The 15,790-nt window shown below is 43.5% G+C and overlaps 1 non-coding gene across 1 annotated transcript; it reads left to right on the top strand.

Annotated features, from left to right (window-relative positions):
* The first annotated feature begins 5,706 nt into the window (after nucleotides 1–5,706).
* Nucleotides 5,707–5,837, top strand: LOC123576279. Its single transcript, XR_006701289.1, has one exon. It is a non-coding gene; the product is annotated as a small nucleolar RNA SNORA71 (small nucleolar RNA).
* Nucleotides 5,838–15,790: the final 9,953 nt, after the last annotated feature.

Genomic DNA, 15,790 nt, shown 5'->3' with positions numbered 1-15,790 from the left:
AGTCATCCGCCATGAGCTCTGTAGCTATATAAATAAAATACTTTCACTTCCAAAAGACCTGCTGTTTTTCAGTAGGATACTTCAAACGGTGATTATGTACACAGAGTGAGAACGACATCACCTGAGCTAGATTTTTATGGCTTTTTGTTAAGTAAGTCTCCTGTGCCACTTGAGGGAGGAAAAGCTTATTTCAAACCAAATTTTTAAAAATGTTGACTAACCAGTAAGAAATCTCAGGGGAATATTGGCCTCCTAGAAGTTCAGAATCAGAGACCTCAGACTCTCCACCAGAACCTCAAATCTGTCAATACCAACCATGACACCTGCCTAACCCACTTTCAGTGAAATCACTGCTTCTGTGGCCCATGCTCCTTTCCAACTGTAAATAAAGTTCTTTCTCACGCTAATTAGAACATGACAGGGAATGAGGTGAGGCCATGAACTCTGGAGCAGAAGTAAGTTTGAATCCTGGCTCTGTCACTCACCAGCTGTAGGAACTCGGGCAAATGATGTCCCCTCTCTGCATCTCCATTTTTTCACCTGGCAAATGGGGATAGTAATAGTATTTATTGCTCTGGTTGTTGTAAAAATTGAAAGCTAAATTTTATGAAGGGCTTGAGACAGTGCCTGGGAAACAGCCAGTGCTACAGAAAGGTTGCAGGAAGTCCAGCCTTGGTCTTCACTGCTCTCTTTGAATGCTAGAAAACTGCCAGAGTCCCAACTAAGGATCCCAGGTCTTTGCAGGATTTCTCATATTGCCTGATTTTTATTCTCTGTCCATCCTTATCAGGCTCCAATTTGGCAATACTCTTGGAAATTGGGTTCCTGGATTGAACCTATATCTCTGCCATGTAGAATGTATTCATGCAGCAACTTAAGATCAATGCCTACTGCACTGCTATGAATATGTACAAAAAGTTATTCATATAAGGAGCAGGAATGTCCATTGACAAAATGTGTCCAAGAGCTCTTTTTTGTGTTTTTATAACTGAATTCAGTTTATATGGTGAGTCCCCACACTCCTGGATGGTAAAGACTTAATTTGAGTTAATTCAAATTCAGACTCCCTGGCTTGCCCCAAGTTTACATCAGAATTCTGGGGGACGCAAGGTTCACAGAACTCGTCGAGTCAAGGTGTCAGGATGGAAAGGGAGAGAATATCTGGTTGTCAGTGCGTATCTACACTATCATCCACTCAGAGGTTCTGGTTCCCTTCTAGACCTCGGTCATTGGTCATTGCTGCCAGTATGGCACCCTCTGGCCCTACCCTGCTATTCTCATCATTAAAGCCTCTTTAAGATCCTGACTCTCCTCTGAGTCACACTTCTGTGAGGGAAAATTCCACTGTAGGGCATTGCTCTGATCTGGGGAAAGCTTGCATTTTCCAGTCCTAGACTCCTCTGCTGTTGCAATGCTATTCTCTGACACAAGGAACTCTTGGAGGCTTACACCACCCGGAGCACAGTTAAGCTTCCTCATCAGGCTGGTGACCAGGCCCGGGGCTTGCATCTCCCCCGTCACACTCCCAGGCACCACCCAGGGACAGAAGCCTGGGTCTCCTCTGCTCTCCTACCTCCAAACTTATCCCATTTTCTCAATCCTCAGCTCACCCCCCTCCCTCCGACCCCACAATTGCTCGAGAAAGCCACCAGGTCTCGTCATGCACCCTCTGCAGCTCTCCATCACTCAGGATAGGAGATCTTTGTTTACCTCTGTGAGGGAGACACTGGCTCTGATTCATCATGTATTCTTCCAAATGGGAAGAGGCTTTTTTGAAAAATGGTCACTTGTTAATTTCACAGCATTTTAAAAGTCTACCTTCTCCTATGCTGCCACTTTCCCAAGGACAGGAAGGCAAAATGCCTCATGTCTCCAAGTGCAAGTACACAAAAGGAAGGAGAGAGTTGGAGAGAATAGGAAACATGAGAAAGACCTATCAGTGAGAATCACACAATTTCTCACCTTATTACCTTTTTTGATGACATTCAATCAAATAGAGGCAATTCTATGATCAAGGGAAATATTTGCTCAGCCCCTACTGTAGGCCAGCATGGTGCTCAATGCTGGGGCACAAAGATGAATGAGAGTGAGCCCCTCTGTCTCACCCAAGTAGATCTCATTCTCTCCACTGCTTCTTCTGTTTGATTTAAGCTCTGTAATTTTTCAGCTATAGTATCATCTTCTCACCGGTTTCCCTGCCTCAAAGCTCATTGTCCCGTCTTTTGTGCCTGCTCCTTACCCTTCACTTTTACTAAAACGTACACCTAATTGTATTATTCTTTACTTAAAATTTACAGTGGCTCCCATCATCTTTGGGATAGAATGCCAGGCACAGTCTTAGTTCTTAAAATTATTTCCCTTAGTTCTCAAAGCAATGCTGTCAGGTAGCCATTGTGATCGCAATTTTATTAACAAGGAACCTGAAGATCAGAGAGCTTAAGCCATCCTGACCAAGCTCACAGAGCTGGCAGAATTAAGGCTCAAAATCAGCTTTCTTGCCTCTAGACCCACTGCTTTTAATGCTCCGGTCTCCTTAATTCATCTCCCCTCTTACATTAAGGAGTGATCTATGTAGTAAGACTACCACTACCATTAATGTCATGACTACTAACAGTACAACAAGTAACTATCACCTGGGATTTCATGCCCTCATTTATCTTCGATATAGAGAAGGAAGGAGGAGAAAGACACTTACCTAGTTGGTCAAGTCGGTCAATCAGCCAAACGAACCTTGGCAGTCCATGGGTAACAAATTTCGAGCCAAATCACCCTTGCATGCAGTGTATTTTATACAAAGACTTAACGATAAAATACTTAGTTTATAAACCATCACTGTGAAAGTAGAATAAAAATTCCAGTCTCCTGAATCTTCTGTCCACTAACCCAAAATGCAACAAATAAATCCACTAATCTAAACAAACAGAAACCTTGCCATAAGTTAGCCCCGTGTAACACACAACTTAACACGTTTGAAAGCTTTACAATATGACAATTAATTACATCTCTAGGAAGCATGTGGTACAGCTAAATGGCGATTCACAGGCAAACCTCAAAAACACCAACATTGCTTATGACTGTTAACCTCACTCAAAATTTTTTCCCTAGTGGTTTCAATATTCAGTTGGAAGAGTGACAGTTGGAGTTAATGGTTTTCTTTTCTCACCTTTCCTCAGAAACCAGTCCATCTCACTATTGCAGTGCTTTGCAACCTTTTTAAACCCATGGCCTCTTTGGATAAACCTGAAAATCTCATGACACCTTCCCTCCACCTCTGACTCCTACCCTGACCAGTGGGTTTTGTGTGTTCAGAAAATAAATTCTATTTCCTGCATATCACGTCAGACAAGAAAAAAAAACTATGGTGGTTAAGTTTTCGAATTATTATGTGACAAAGGCATTTTGCTTTCCAAATATAAAAATATATTTTGACATTTTTTCCCCAAATCACATATTATCCACTCTTAACACCCCACCCTATCTTCCTCCTTTTTCCAAACATTGCCTGGACAGCTACAAATGACGGATGGAACACATTCCCTTATCTCCTCCAACAAAATAGTGGTAAAGGAGTGAAAAAGGAAAAGGAGAGACTTGTTCACATTTTTGGAAGATGTAAAGCAGGTGGTGGAGTGGTGGCTGATGTGATAGAAGAAGAAGCTTAAACCTACAATTCATACCCAAGGGGACACCAAGGAGAAGTACACTTATGTGCCCTGGAGAACTCAGCAGAAAACACAGGGACCCATGGCCAGGGGTAAGGCTACACAAAAAAGGTGCCTGGATGGCTTGAAATCCCAGATGTGTGTTCATATCCCACCTCCCTCTATCCCCATGCAGACGTGCCAGCAGCCAAATGCTCCATTGCCCACGACTGACAGCCAGGTTCTATTCTCCAATGAAAGTGAAAGGGAAGGCTTGTGTTCAGAAGCACCAAATACAGAAGAGGGTGACAGGGAGGTACAAGACTGTAAAGGGGGTAGTCTATTGAAAATTTTGCATAATCTCAACTCCTTTCACAGAATCTCCTATCTTAATAAATGGAATTGTTGGGTTTTTTTTTCAGTTGTTTAGACAAAAAAAAAAACTCAACAAATACCTCATACTTTATAAAAAATTAACCAAAAATTAATCGTAGACAGAATGTAAAATATAAAGCTATAGCTGTTCTAGGGGGAAAAAGATGAGAGGAAATCTGCACAACTTGGGTTTGGTCAAATTTTTGAACATGAATCCGAGAACATATGACGTGAAAGAAAATGGACTTTATCAAAATTAAAAATATTTGCTCTATGAAGAGCACTATTAAGAAAACAGAAAGAGCCACACACTGGGAGGAAATATTTGCAAATCATATATCCAATAAAAACCTTGTGTCTAGAATATATAAATAACTGTCACAATTCAACAATGAAAAACAAAGAAAACAAACACATCAATTTTTTAAAAATGAGCAAACAAGCGATATGGACACTTCACCAAGAAGATATATAGATGGCGAATAAGTATGAGAGATATTCAACAGGGGCTCCTGGGTGGCTCAGGCAGTTGAGCATCCAACTTTTGATTTCGGCTCAGGTCATGATCCCAGGATTGTGGGACTGAGCCCTGTGTTGGGCTCTGTGCTGAGCATGGAGACTGCTTAAGATTCTGTCTCTCTCTCCCTCTGCCAATCTCCCCAGCTTGCACATGCACTCTCTCTCTCTCACTCCTTCTCTCTAAGGGAAAAAAAAAAAAGAAAAAAGATGTTCAACATCATCAGTCATCTAAGAAATGCAGATTAAAATCCCAAGGAGATACTACCACATATCTACTGAAATGGCTAAAATTTTAAACGCTGCAATATCACATGCTGATGTGTATTCAAGAGCAACTAAAACTCTGATCAGAATGCAAAAAGTTACAGCCATTTTGAGAAAATTTTAGGAGAATCTTACAATGCATGTGATAAGGAGGGCTACATTTCTTGTTGTCAGAGAAGGAACAGAAGTTACAAATAAACAAAAGGTAATGGTAAGAAGAACCCTATTGTGCTGTGTTGAAGAAGAAAGTCTCATGGTAAACTCATGATTTTTTAAACATGCACACAGAGGAATAGAAACAGAAATAAATATAGATTTGTGTCTGTATGAGTTATAATAGATAAATAGACAAATATGGCTATCTATTTATCTATCTCTCCGAGCCAAGACTACTTATAAGTCTCAGAAGCAATGAAATCCCAGTAGCAACCTAGTACCTAGATCTTGGTTTTGAAATACCATTCTATAATAAAAGAAACCAGGGTTTCTTGGACAAGTGGTTGATTCCAGTGTTGGAACAAGGAAAATAAAAAGTAGCCTGGGAGCCTTTTGTGGTGCCACAAAGGAAGTGTTATTCAAAGAAACGAAAAAAGAAAAAGACCCGTGAAAAGATTAAATAAATAAGAAAGAAAAGGCAACTGTTCCTCACAACATTCCAATTAATAAGCATGCAGGGAATAAGGGAAATAGGAAATCATCATTAGAACACTGCAGTAACAGGTACTTGAGCCTCTGATTCTCATGGAAAGGCAATATTGGTTGGTATTGTCTACTTCACATTTCTTTCATGTGATTAGAGAAGTTGAGTCCTATCTGGCTTTTGTCACAGATATTTTGAGTTTTCTGTCATGTAAATTCAATAGAATCCTATGAAGAGGAAGAGAAGCCTCTAAAAGTTTCATTTGACTCTTTCATTCAAAAGTGCTCTGGGCTGCCAGCGCCCTGGTCTTTGATAGTATAGGGAGAGGAACCGCTGAAAGCATTTCCCCATGTTGGAAGAGCTCATCCTGTCCTTTCCAACTCTGGAGCTTTCATACACATCTTTCTTTCCACTGATTTGTGTTACTTCCTGGTACCTGGTGCTGTGTGGCTTACTGAGTGCCCTTTGCAGAGTAGGGCCCGGCCTCAGAGTGTTTCTGTTCATGGGCCAGTGGTGGAACCACGATAGGAGCCCTTTTCTCCCAGGGCTCTCCCTGGGAAGCTTTCTTTGCCTCCCCATCGCACCCCTTCCCACACCCTCGGCCCCATCTCTCAGCCCTGATTACACTAGACGTTGGTGATTTGCTTGTCATGCCCCCTATGCTGTGATCTTGAGGGCAGTGCCTCCATCTTGGTGCCTGGCATGTAGCCTTAGACAAAACAAAACAAGATGGAGGAGACCAAGGCACCACGTGGTTGGTCTGCGTATGTAGAGCCTCCATGATGCCAGGCCCCGGGGCCCTGAAGTCCACCTTAGATCCTGAGGCTGTTGAAGTAAGTCCTAAGACCGTGAGTCAGTGACCCGCAGGACGACTTGGGGTCCAGGTTTGCTGATATTTCTCCCCAAGTTTCTCTTGGTGGTGTTAGTGGTCACCAGAGGGGCAGAGAGTGGAAAGGGAGCCCCCGCATGACACATCCTGAGAGCACTTCCCGCCATACACTCAGAGCATCATGGATCAGCTCTTCACTCCACACAGGAGGTCAGAGGGAAAGCACTGGGGCTGGGGCCGGGGTCCACTTCAGCTGGCTCTGAGTCTTAATAACGGTGCCCTGAGAAGCCATTGACAGGGAAGGCCAGCCCCAGGTCCCATTGCTATGCCTGGAATAACTTTAATGACCAAGAGTTTTTCTCTTGGATTGCAGCTGCTCATCACTTTCCCCTCTGCCTACCCATTCAAAACACCTTACAGGCTTGCTGAAAAAATGAACGAATGAATGAAGGAATGAATGATATGTTTCATTTGAGGAACATCATATTCTGGCATTTCCAGCAATGCCTCAACAGCCATTTACTTAATGACTATGATGGGCATTTGACATACATCAATCCCTTCAGTCCTGAGAACAAATGATATATTATTATCCCCTTTTTGCAAATGAAAAACAAAATGTTTCTCAGAAAGAGTAAAAATTGGCCAGGCTAGCTCGTGTGGCCGAACCTAAAAATGAGTCTGTGTCTCATTGGCCATATTCTTTCCTCCATATTGCATGGTCATCTCAGCGAACTTTTAGAATACTTCCAACTGGCAAGTAGAGTTTAATTTTCCTTTTGAGGAGTGAGGAGCATACCGAGGAACAGGAAGGCTAACCAAATATCGCTGCTGACTTCTGATTTTAATGATGTCTACTAGTGACATCTCACAGGTAACAACCCCTACAATCCTTCAGAAGGAATAACCCTAAGAAGTTCAGCCCAGGGACTCCCTTCAGTGATCTGACATTGCCAGAAATTATCTGAGAACTGGGAAGATGTCTCCCCATGTTGACTGAGGTAGTATGTCCCTACAGTTGCCACCAGTTCCTTCTCTTAGTACATACATGACATTCCACATGGAAGATGGGGTCTATCCTTCCATCCCTTTGACTTTGATCTGTCCCATGACTGCTTTGATCAAGAGCCACAAGGAGAGGCATCAGAGCACCACATGTACGAATGAAGGAGCCATGCTGGACATCCAGCCCTAGCTGAGCCTTCGGATAACTCTAGTCCCAGCCCTTTCAGACTGCAGTTACATAAAAGACCCCAAGAAGAACCGCCCAAGTGAGTCCAATCAACACATAGAGCCTAGAGATAATCATAAATTGTTTCAGGACGTTACATTTTGTGGTGGCTTATTACGCAGCACTAAATACCAGGAACCTTGCTGGTGCCCCTTCACACTGATACACGGAGAGTACTGGGGACCACTGGTTAGCAGACTTTTTGAGGCATTTCACAGGAGAGAAGTGGAAAATTCAAAGCAGTCTCCCACCTTCTTCTTTAGCAGTGCCCCAAACTCTCCAAGAACAGGGGAGGGAAGCTGCCTGCCTCTTGGCTTTACCTTCAACAAAGGTGAGCTTGTAAGAAAGGAAATATCACAATTCTAGAGAAAGAAGGCACTGCAGAGGGTAGCGCAATGGGTAAGGATGGAGTGGGGGGAATTCCAGTCACAGGGGGTAGTCCCCTGTTCTCTTTCATCCCCATCATCTGTTCATGCTTTTTTCTTCTAGAATGCTTCCCCCACCCCCATAACCACCGTTCCTCTCAGCCAAGTTAAATTCTTAACCCAGTGCTCCTTTAGCACTCTGTCATTCATAGCATTGCGATTCTTTCTTCAAATATTTGTCTTGCCCACTTGACTGTGAGTCCCTTGAGGGCAGGGGACATTGCTTTCATCATCCTGGTTATTTTCGTCTCTACATCAAAAATGTTTATTGACTGAATGATGCGTTTTGCAAGTAGGCCATAGCACAGTCTTCCAAATGTGTCTGTTAAAACATAGTAGAACCTGTTTTGCTAATAATATTTGGAGGCTATTTTTATTTTGCTTTCTGATCTAACTACCAACGTCAGCAAACTCAAGTATATGTAGGGCCAGACACGTAAAGTACATGAGAGAAGCAGGCCAGTCAGCAAGCACGTGGCTCATCCAATGCTGGCAGCTGTCACTCACTCCAGTAAAGTGCTGTCCGGTGGGACCAGTGTTGCTTCTAGAATGATTTTAAGGAAGTCCCGAATCCAGATTTTATGTGAAATGCTGGCCAAGCATGTCATCCAGGCAAATCACATCTGTGGTCTGAAGTTGGCCCGTATTCAGCCACTTAACAATCTCTAACTAGGAAATACTTCAGCCTGTCTCTACTCAAGTGTCTTCCCATGAAAAAGGCTTTTCTGACCACTCTAACAAAACTAGCACTCTGTACACACACACACACACACACACACACACAGACACACCCTGTAGACACTCATAGATGCTCATTTTTAATCCCGTCAGGCTGCTTAATTTTTCTTCATATCTGTTATCACTATCTGGTATTATTCTGTATGTAATTTTACAGATTTGTTTACTCTGTGTCTCTGCTACTAGGATGTCATCACCACTAGAACAGGGTCCCTGTCCGTTTTGTTGACTTCTCTATCCCCAGTACAAGTAACTGTATCTGGCACATACAAAGGACTAATGTAAACTGCTTGACTATTGAGAGTTCCTGCCTCCTCTGCTTTTTCTGCTGGATTTATGCCCTTCTCAGATACTCAAAGATAGTTTCTTGAGAATTCTCCCTCTCTAGCCCTGAGCTAGTGCCTTCCTAGACTGGTGAGTGGAGTTAACACTATCAAAAGAAACTCCAAGGGCCCTGACAGTTCTGCTTCTCACAGCCCAGGGCCTAGAAGGAGCTGCAATTCATCCAGCCTTCTCAGCCCTGCAGGGTCTTAGGAGTTTCCTGACAGTAAGGTACACTCAGCCCTAAACAGCACCTACATGTTTCAAAACGGGAAGAGTAAGGGCCTGAAGGGTCTCCAAGGAGCCTTTTCACTGGAGACTCTACAGTCAGGTCCTCGTGCTAACTGGGGAAGAAGACAGGACAGGGCGGGTGTTTCCATAGGAAGTAGTGCTTTTCTCCAACATGTTCTAAAGCCTTCAAGACCCCCTCTCCAGGGAGCCTGGGATGAGGATGGAAGCAAGAACAGGAAAGGCAAGCTGGGAGCCAGGACAGTGGTCCCCTGACTGTCCGTGTCCATGCTCTGCAGAGTGGAGGCTGGAGGTCTGGGAGGTCGGCAGACCCTGGAGGCACACATCTGAACGTCTCGTTTTTTTCATCACAGCTTTTGCCACATGTATTTGCTTTCTGAGCTATATTTGTTGTTACTTTTCTCTAACTGAATATGGTTTTGAAATTATTCCGTTTACTTGAAAATAAAATTTTATATGACAAACACCAATGGAAAACCAGGATCATTACATAGAAATAGGTGACGTGCACAAATGCACGCACACCCCGTAAAAAACCACAGAAAACAAAATAATGCTTTTAAATCCTAGTTAGGTAAGTTGGTTGGCAAAGTTCTTTGTCTAAAGAACTCTTTGTGCTAATCGAAAGCTCACTTAGCAAGTGTAATTGTTCTTGACCTGACCTGAAGGGACACAGCAGACCTAAAAAAAGGAGTAACTCTATGTGATACTGATAGCCGAGGTCATGATCCTAAATTCATGGCTATTCGTACACACTGGGAAACACAACTCTCAGACTTAGATATAGCCTGATACCAGAACCACCTGCAGGTAAAGATGGGGCATGCCAGTGACAGGTAAACGGTTGAGTTCGGAATCTGTAACTGAAATATCTCAGTAGTTGCTGGCGAGTGGGGCCAGAGCAAGCAGGGGCAGCAAACGGAAAGAAAATCCAGGAAACATTCTCAATCACTTCTCCTGGCTCCTCCTCGTGCCTCTGGGCTGGGGCATCTCAATACACCATGTAGCCTCGCCTCCTCCAGTAAACTAGACCGGGCTTCTACGTAGCCTAGTGATTTCTACATAGCTTAGTGTCCAAGATGGTTAAGAGCCAAAGCTTCAAGACTTTTTAAAACCTAGGCCCCAGAATTGAACATTATATCTGCCACATCCCATTTATCAAAGCAATAGACTAGCTCGAGTTCAACGGGGAAGGAAAATAGATTCCACTTCTTACTGGAAGGAGTGGAGTATCACATCCCAAAGGGGTACAGACACAGAGAGGCATGACTTCTTGGGGACTATTATTTTAACTACTTTCTATGTATCTATTTCTGTGGACCTTCAAAACTCTGATTCATCTGATCAGACCCTGCTTTCCTTTAAAATTATTGATGCCATTGTCTTACACAGTAAACTGAGTTGGGAGCTATTAAAAGGGGCTAAGTACCAATTCAAATGAATTTAATGTAACCACTCTGATTCCCCAGTTTGTAATCAATACACAGAAGGAAGGTGTTTTTTTTTTTTTTTTTTTTTTTTTAAGGACGGCACTTTTCTTTCTTTTTCCGTAGCTCCTGAAAAGTTAGATCCCCTCCAACTGGAAGTGATATTGGTGTAGCACAGTGATTCTCAAATGGTGGACCACTTGGGAACGTGTCAGAAATGCAAATTATCAGGTCCCGTCCCAGACCTACTGAATCAGAATCTCCCGGGGTGGAGCCCAGCAATTTGAGTTTAACACACTTTTCAGGTGACTCGACTGCATATTGGAGCTTGACAATCACTGATTGGTTAAACCTATTACTGGATTCAAAATCCCATCTCTATGACTTTTCAAGGTGCATGACTTTGGGCAATTTACTTCATCTTTCTGTTGCTCTGTTTCCTCGTCTGCAAAAGGATGATAGTAAAGGAATCTGCCTCAGTGTTGCGGAGAGGAGAAGACAAAGTAGCAACATAGAGCACTTAAAGAGCCTGGAGCATTCTAAGTATTGTGTAAGTGTTGGCAACTATCATTAAGGAGTTCTAAGTACTGGTTGTAATGGACCATGGTCTTTCAGAGTATCAAACTGGGTTGGATACAACTAAGGACATTTTTGAGAGGAAAGATTTTTTTTTAATGTTTATTTTGAGAGAGAGAGCAGAGAAAAGGGGCGGAGGGGGTGGAGAAAGAGAGCGAGAGAGAATGAGAATCTTAAGCAGGCTCCACATTGAGCCTATGTGGGGCTCAGTCTCATGACCATGAAATCATGGCCTGAGCCAAAGTCAAGAGTCAGATGTTTAACTGACTGAGCCACCTAATCATTCCGAGGGGGAAAATTTTTGACTGCAGGTTGGAGGACAAAGGAAAGCATTGAAAATCAGGATGCTTTCAGCTAGAGTTAAGTGGGGAAGTGGAGATTTCTGCCAGCACTATTGTTTTAGGATCAGGTATTAGCTTGGTTTCCCCAGTAGCAGTTTTGAATCCCATCTGTAGTGTTAGAAGTATGGCCAAAGGTGAATAAACTTTGATTTAAGAGTAAAAGGTAGTAATGCTGAATTTGCTATAAAAATCCTGTCACATAGGCTACCTGTTATATAAAAGGATTGTAGAATTGGAGGGCACCTACCTCTCTCCACCTGTCTCCTCCGTGGTTTACCCGCTGTCTTTCTTCAAGTGTGCACTCCAAGTTCAATTCTCAGTCAGCCCTTCGTGAGCATTCTCTTTAAAATTCACACACACACACACACACACACACACACACACACACCCCTACACATACACACACAGGTTTCCTATCCCTCTTCTCCCTTTTATTTTTTACCCTTAAGAATCACCCCCATCTCACATGCTGTGCATTCTATTTACTTAACTTTCTGATGGTGACAGACAAATCAGGTCAAAATCTGTTCTCAGAGGGCAGAGACATTCATCTGTTTTATTCTCTGCTGTACCCCCAGTGCCTGGCACCTCGTAGGTGATCAAAAACGATTCTTGAATGAATGAATGAATGAGTGATATTAGTGCCTCTACTGCTTTGCTCCATCAAATTGAGAAGGAGATGAACAGAATCTGGAGGGGCACCTGGCTGGCTCAGTCAGTAGAGCATGTGACTCTTGATCTCAGGGTCATGAGTTCAAGCCCCACATTGGGCCTAGAGCTCACTTAAAACAAACAAGCCAACAAACAAACAAACATAAAATAGGAGTGCCTGGGCGGCTCAGGGAGTTGAGCTTCTGGCTCTTGATTTTGGTTCAGGTCATGATCTTGCTATTTGTGGGATTGAGCCCTATGTCAGGTTTCGGCTGATAGTGCGGAGCCTGTTTGGGATTCTCTCTCTTTCTGTCTCTCTGTTTCTCTCTCTCTCTTTCTCTGTCTCTCTCTCTGTCTCTCTCTCTCTGCCCCTCCCTTGCTCATGCTCTCTCTCTCTCAAAATAAATAAATATTTTTTTTAAAACCCTATAAAATAAAATATTTTTAAAATTTCAAAAGAAAACAAACCGGAATCTGGAGAACTGAGGTTTTGACTCGGGGAGGGGGAGGCTTAGGCCCTTCCAAAAAGATGGAGTCATTAAACACCCAGGAAGTTGCAGTCATGACGCAGGATGTTAATCTGCCCCTGCTGTTGCACCAGGCACAGTGGTGGATGTTTTGTGCTCAGTCTCTACTTCCAGCCATCACATGAGCATTCCTACGTTTACAGATAAGGAAATGAAGGCTCAGAGACCTTCAAGTAACCTGTGTAGACTCACACAGCTGGGAAGTGGCTGTGCAGAGGCCGCGTCCCAGATCTTTAAATTCAGCTTCAGGTTCTCTCCTTGCTGCCAATGTTGAGGACGAATGCTCAGAAAGGTGAACTTGGAAGGCTGACTGAAAATGGAAAATAGGCTTCACATTTTTCAGTTTCATACCTGCTTTTGTAACAATGCTATAACGATAATAACTATAATCATTTGTATTATCCTAACCAACATTTACTTGGTGCTTAGCATGTGAAGATACCTTACAAGGATTATCTCATTTAATTCTCAAAATGAGCCCCCTGGGATTTATTCTTTTATTATTTTATAATAGATGGGAGTAAAGGCCTAAAGGGCTTAAAGGTCGAAGGACGTACTTACCTAAGTCACACGGCTACTGAGTGGTAAAGTTGAGGTCTTTTATTGGAATAGTAACATTAGAAAACCAACAACCTGCAGCATTCACACCAGCAATGTAACCAGGTTACACGTAATCCAATCCATTGCCTGTTGGTAAATCCAGCCCTGATTTACACTGACATTTGTAAATCTCGGAATGCCTTCCTGATTACCTACCCTGGTGACAAGCAGAGTTACTTAAAAGTAAGAAAAAGGAGAATGAACATAGTGGGTTAGCGAGGAAGTATATTTCTGTGACCGTCATCTTTCTTTGTAGGCGCTACACGTTTGTTGTTTCCCCAAAAAGATGAGGTGACTTCAAATCAGACCCGATGCTGGATTTTCACGTTTTCCGCCATGTCTGTAAGAATTTCCCTAACCGTGAGGATGGGAGGAGAGACTTCCCATAATTCCCTGCCCACCATACCCCCGGCCCTAGTCCCTGCTTGCCAAATCCTTTACGGTGGTTTTCTGATGTGAGCTATTATCCAGGAGAGTTCCAGAGCGACATGTGAACTCCGTTTCTTGGAGGGCTCAACCAGAATTCCCTGAAGTGAACGCTTAGTCTTTTACCTACCAGCCTCCCTCTTTTTATAGTTAATCAACTGGCTAAATCCTCTGAAGTGAAAAAATGCACATTTTGTTGTCTGTGACTTACTGAGGCTGAATGCCTCTCACGATAGCAAAGTCTAAGAAACGACTATGTATTAGGGATGAGTGATTTCTCACACTTAATCTGTTTCTATCCAAGACTGCCAAGTTGGTCCACCGGGCCCCAGAACTGAGATATCACATTTCCCACATTTCTTGCTTCTCTTTCTACTTGTGCTCCATTATTTATTAAGGTCTTGAGTGTACCTGGGGTTCATCCCCAGCTGGGGTCAGACTCTTCAGACCCTCCCTCATTCTCAGGAGCTAGATTTTTATAAAGCGTGAAAGACTCCTACCCCTGCAATTCTGCAATCAGCCTCTTCTTAAGAACGGAAATGGAGACACAAAAGCTCAGCTGAGAGAAGGTATTGCCAAGACTGGAGATCCAAAGGCCAGGATACCTTCTGTTAAGGTTTCTTTCCTTTCCCTTCTGGATTATGGCGAAAGCTAATGAATTGTTTGTCTCCATCAATTCAGACACTTTGCTTGGAGGTAATAGAAAACTGAAAGCATTCCTCAACCTCCACCATATAAGTGCAAAATCCAGGGGTAATTGAAAGTTTTAGGAATACTGGACACAGGTTCAAAAACTATCCTTAGACGTCATGTTTTCCCCATCTCTTCCCTTTGCTTCTTTCTGTGTCCACTGCTGTCTCCAGCAAATGTAGCAGAAACTGTTGGCTTCCTACACACGGCTCTCATACACCCTCACCTGGTGCCCTTTTGCTTCCTTCCAGTGCTTCCTTGTCACCTGGCTCTGAAGCTAGCATTGCCTGCTGCTGCCCTAAGAGCCAGACATTCCTGGGATTGTAAACTCCCCAGGGGCAGACCCTAACCGAGGCTCACAGGAGCAGATATATAAATACCCCAACTCCCTCCCCCGTGAGGGGAAAGACTTTGCAGTTGACCTTGTCTCCAGAGCCACCTCACCTCCCGCAGAGCTTAGCCAGAGCCACAGAACTTTGCCTGATTCTGTACTTCGCTTGGCTGCCCAACCTTCCCAATCTGACTTCCATCCTTCCCCTCAGGTTTATCCTAAAAACAGAGTCCTTGTATTAGGGGAATCCTGCCAAAGACAGGAGGAATCTTTGTACCCGCTGGTCCAAACATTCTGGGCATACGTCTTTCTCACCTGAAATTCACAGCTGTCCAAGCAAAAGTCCCTTAATTCGATTTGATTTGACTTTGACTGACTTGACTCAGGTACTCACCTCTAAGTCAATCATAGTGGGCACAGGCTATGCATGATGTTTGGCCAGACCTGGGTCCCATGCCCACCCCTGGATCAAAAGTAAGGCCCGAAACCTGCCCATCCACGTGGATGGAGAGCAGAGCTGGTGGGAGGGATGGTTCTGGCTCTTTCGGAAAAGCAGGGAATGAATGCTTTAACATTGTGTAGCAGGGATCCACAAACTCGGGTCCACAAGCCAACTAACTGCCTGTGTGTTTAAACAGACTTTTATTGGAACACAGCCATACACCTGCATTTAGGTATTGTCTATGCTGCTTTTAAGCTAGAATAGCAGGGCTGAGCAGCTGCCCCAGATACCGTATGGTTGGCAAACCAAAAATATTTACTACCTGGCCCTTTAGAGGAAAAGTTTGCTGACCCCTGAAACACAGCATCATTTCAGGATATGCTCTGATATCAGTTTGTGGCACATCCCAAGGAAATGCCAGGAAGTAGTTAATTGGTGTCATCACACGTTTAGGAAGTTTGAAGTTGTTTTCTTCAGAATTTCCAAATTGAGGGAGGGGTAGACGCCCTGCGGTGGTTGGCAAACTATGTACTGAACACCCCCCCCC

The sequence above is a fragment of the Leopardus geoffroyi genome, chromosome C2 (genome assembly GCF_018350155.1).
Source record: "Leopardus geoffroyi isolate Oge1 chromosome C2, O.geoffroyi_Oge1_pat1.0, whole genome shotgun sequence".
Lineage (NCBI taxonomy): Eukaryota > Metazoa > Chordata > Mammalia > Carnivora > Felidae > Leopardus > Leopardus geoffroyi.
This window is presented reverse-complemented; position numbering and strand designations above follow the sequence as displayed.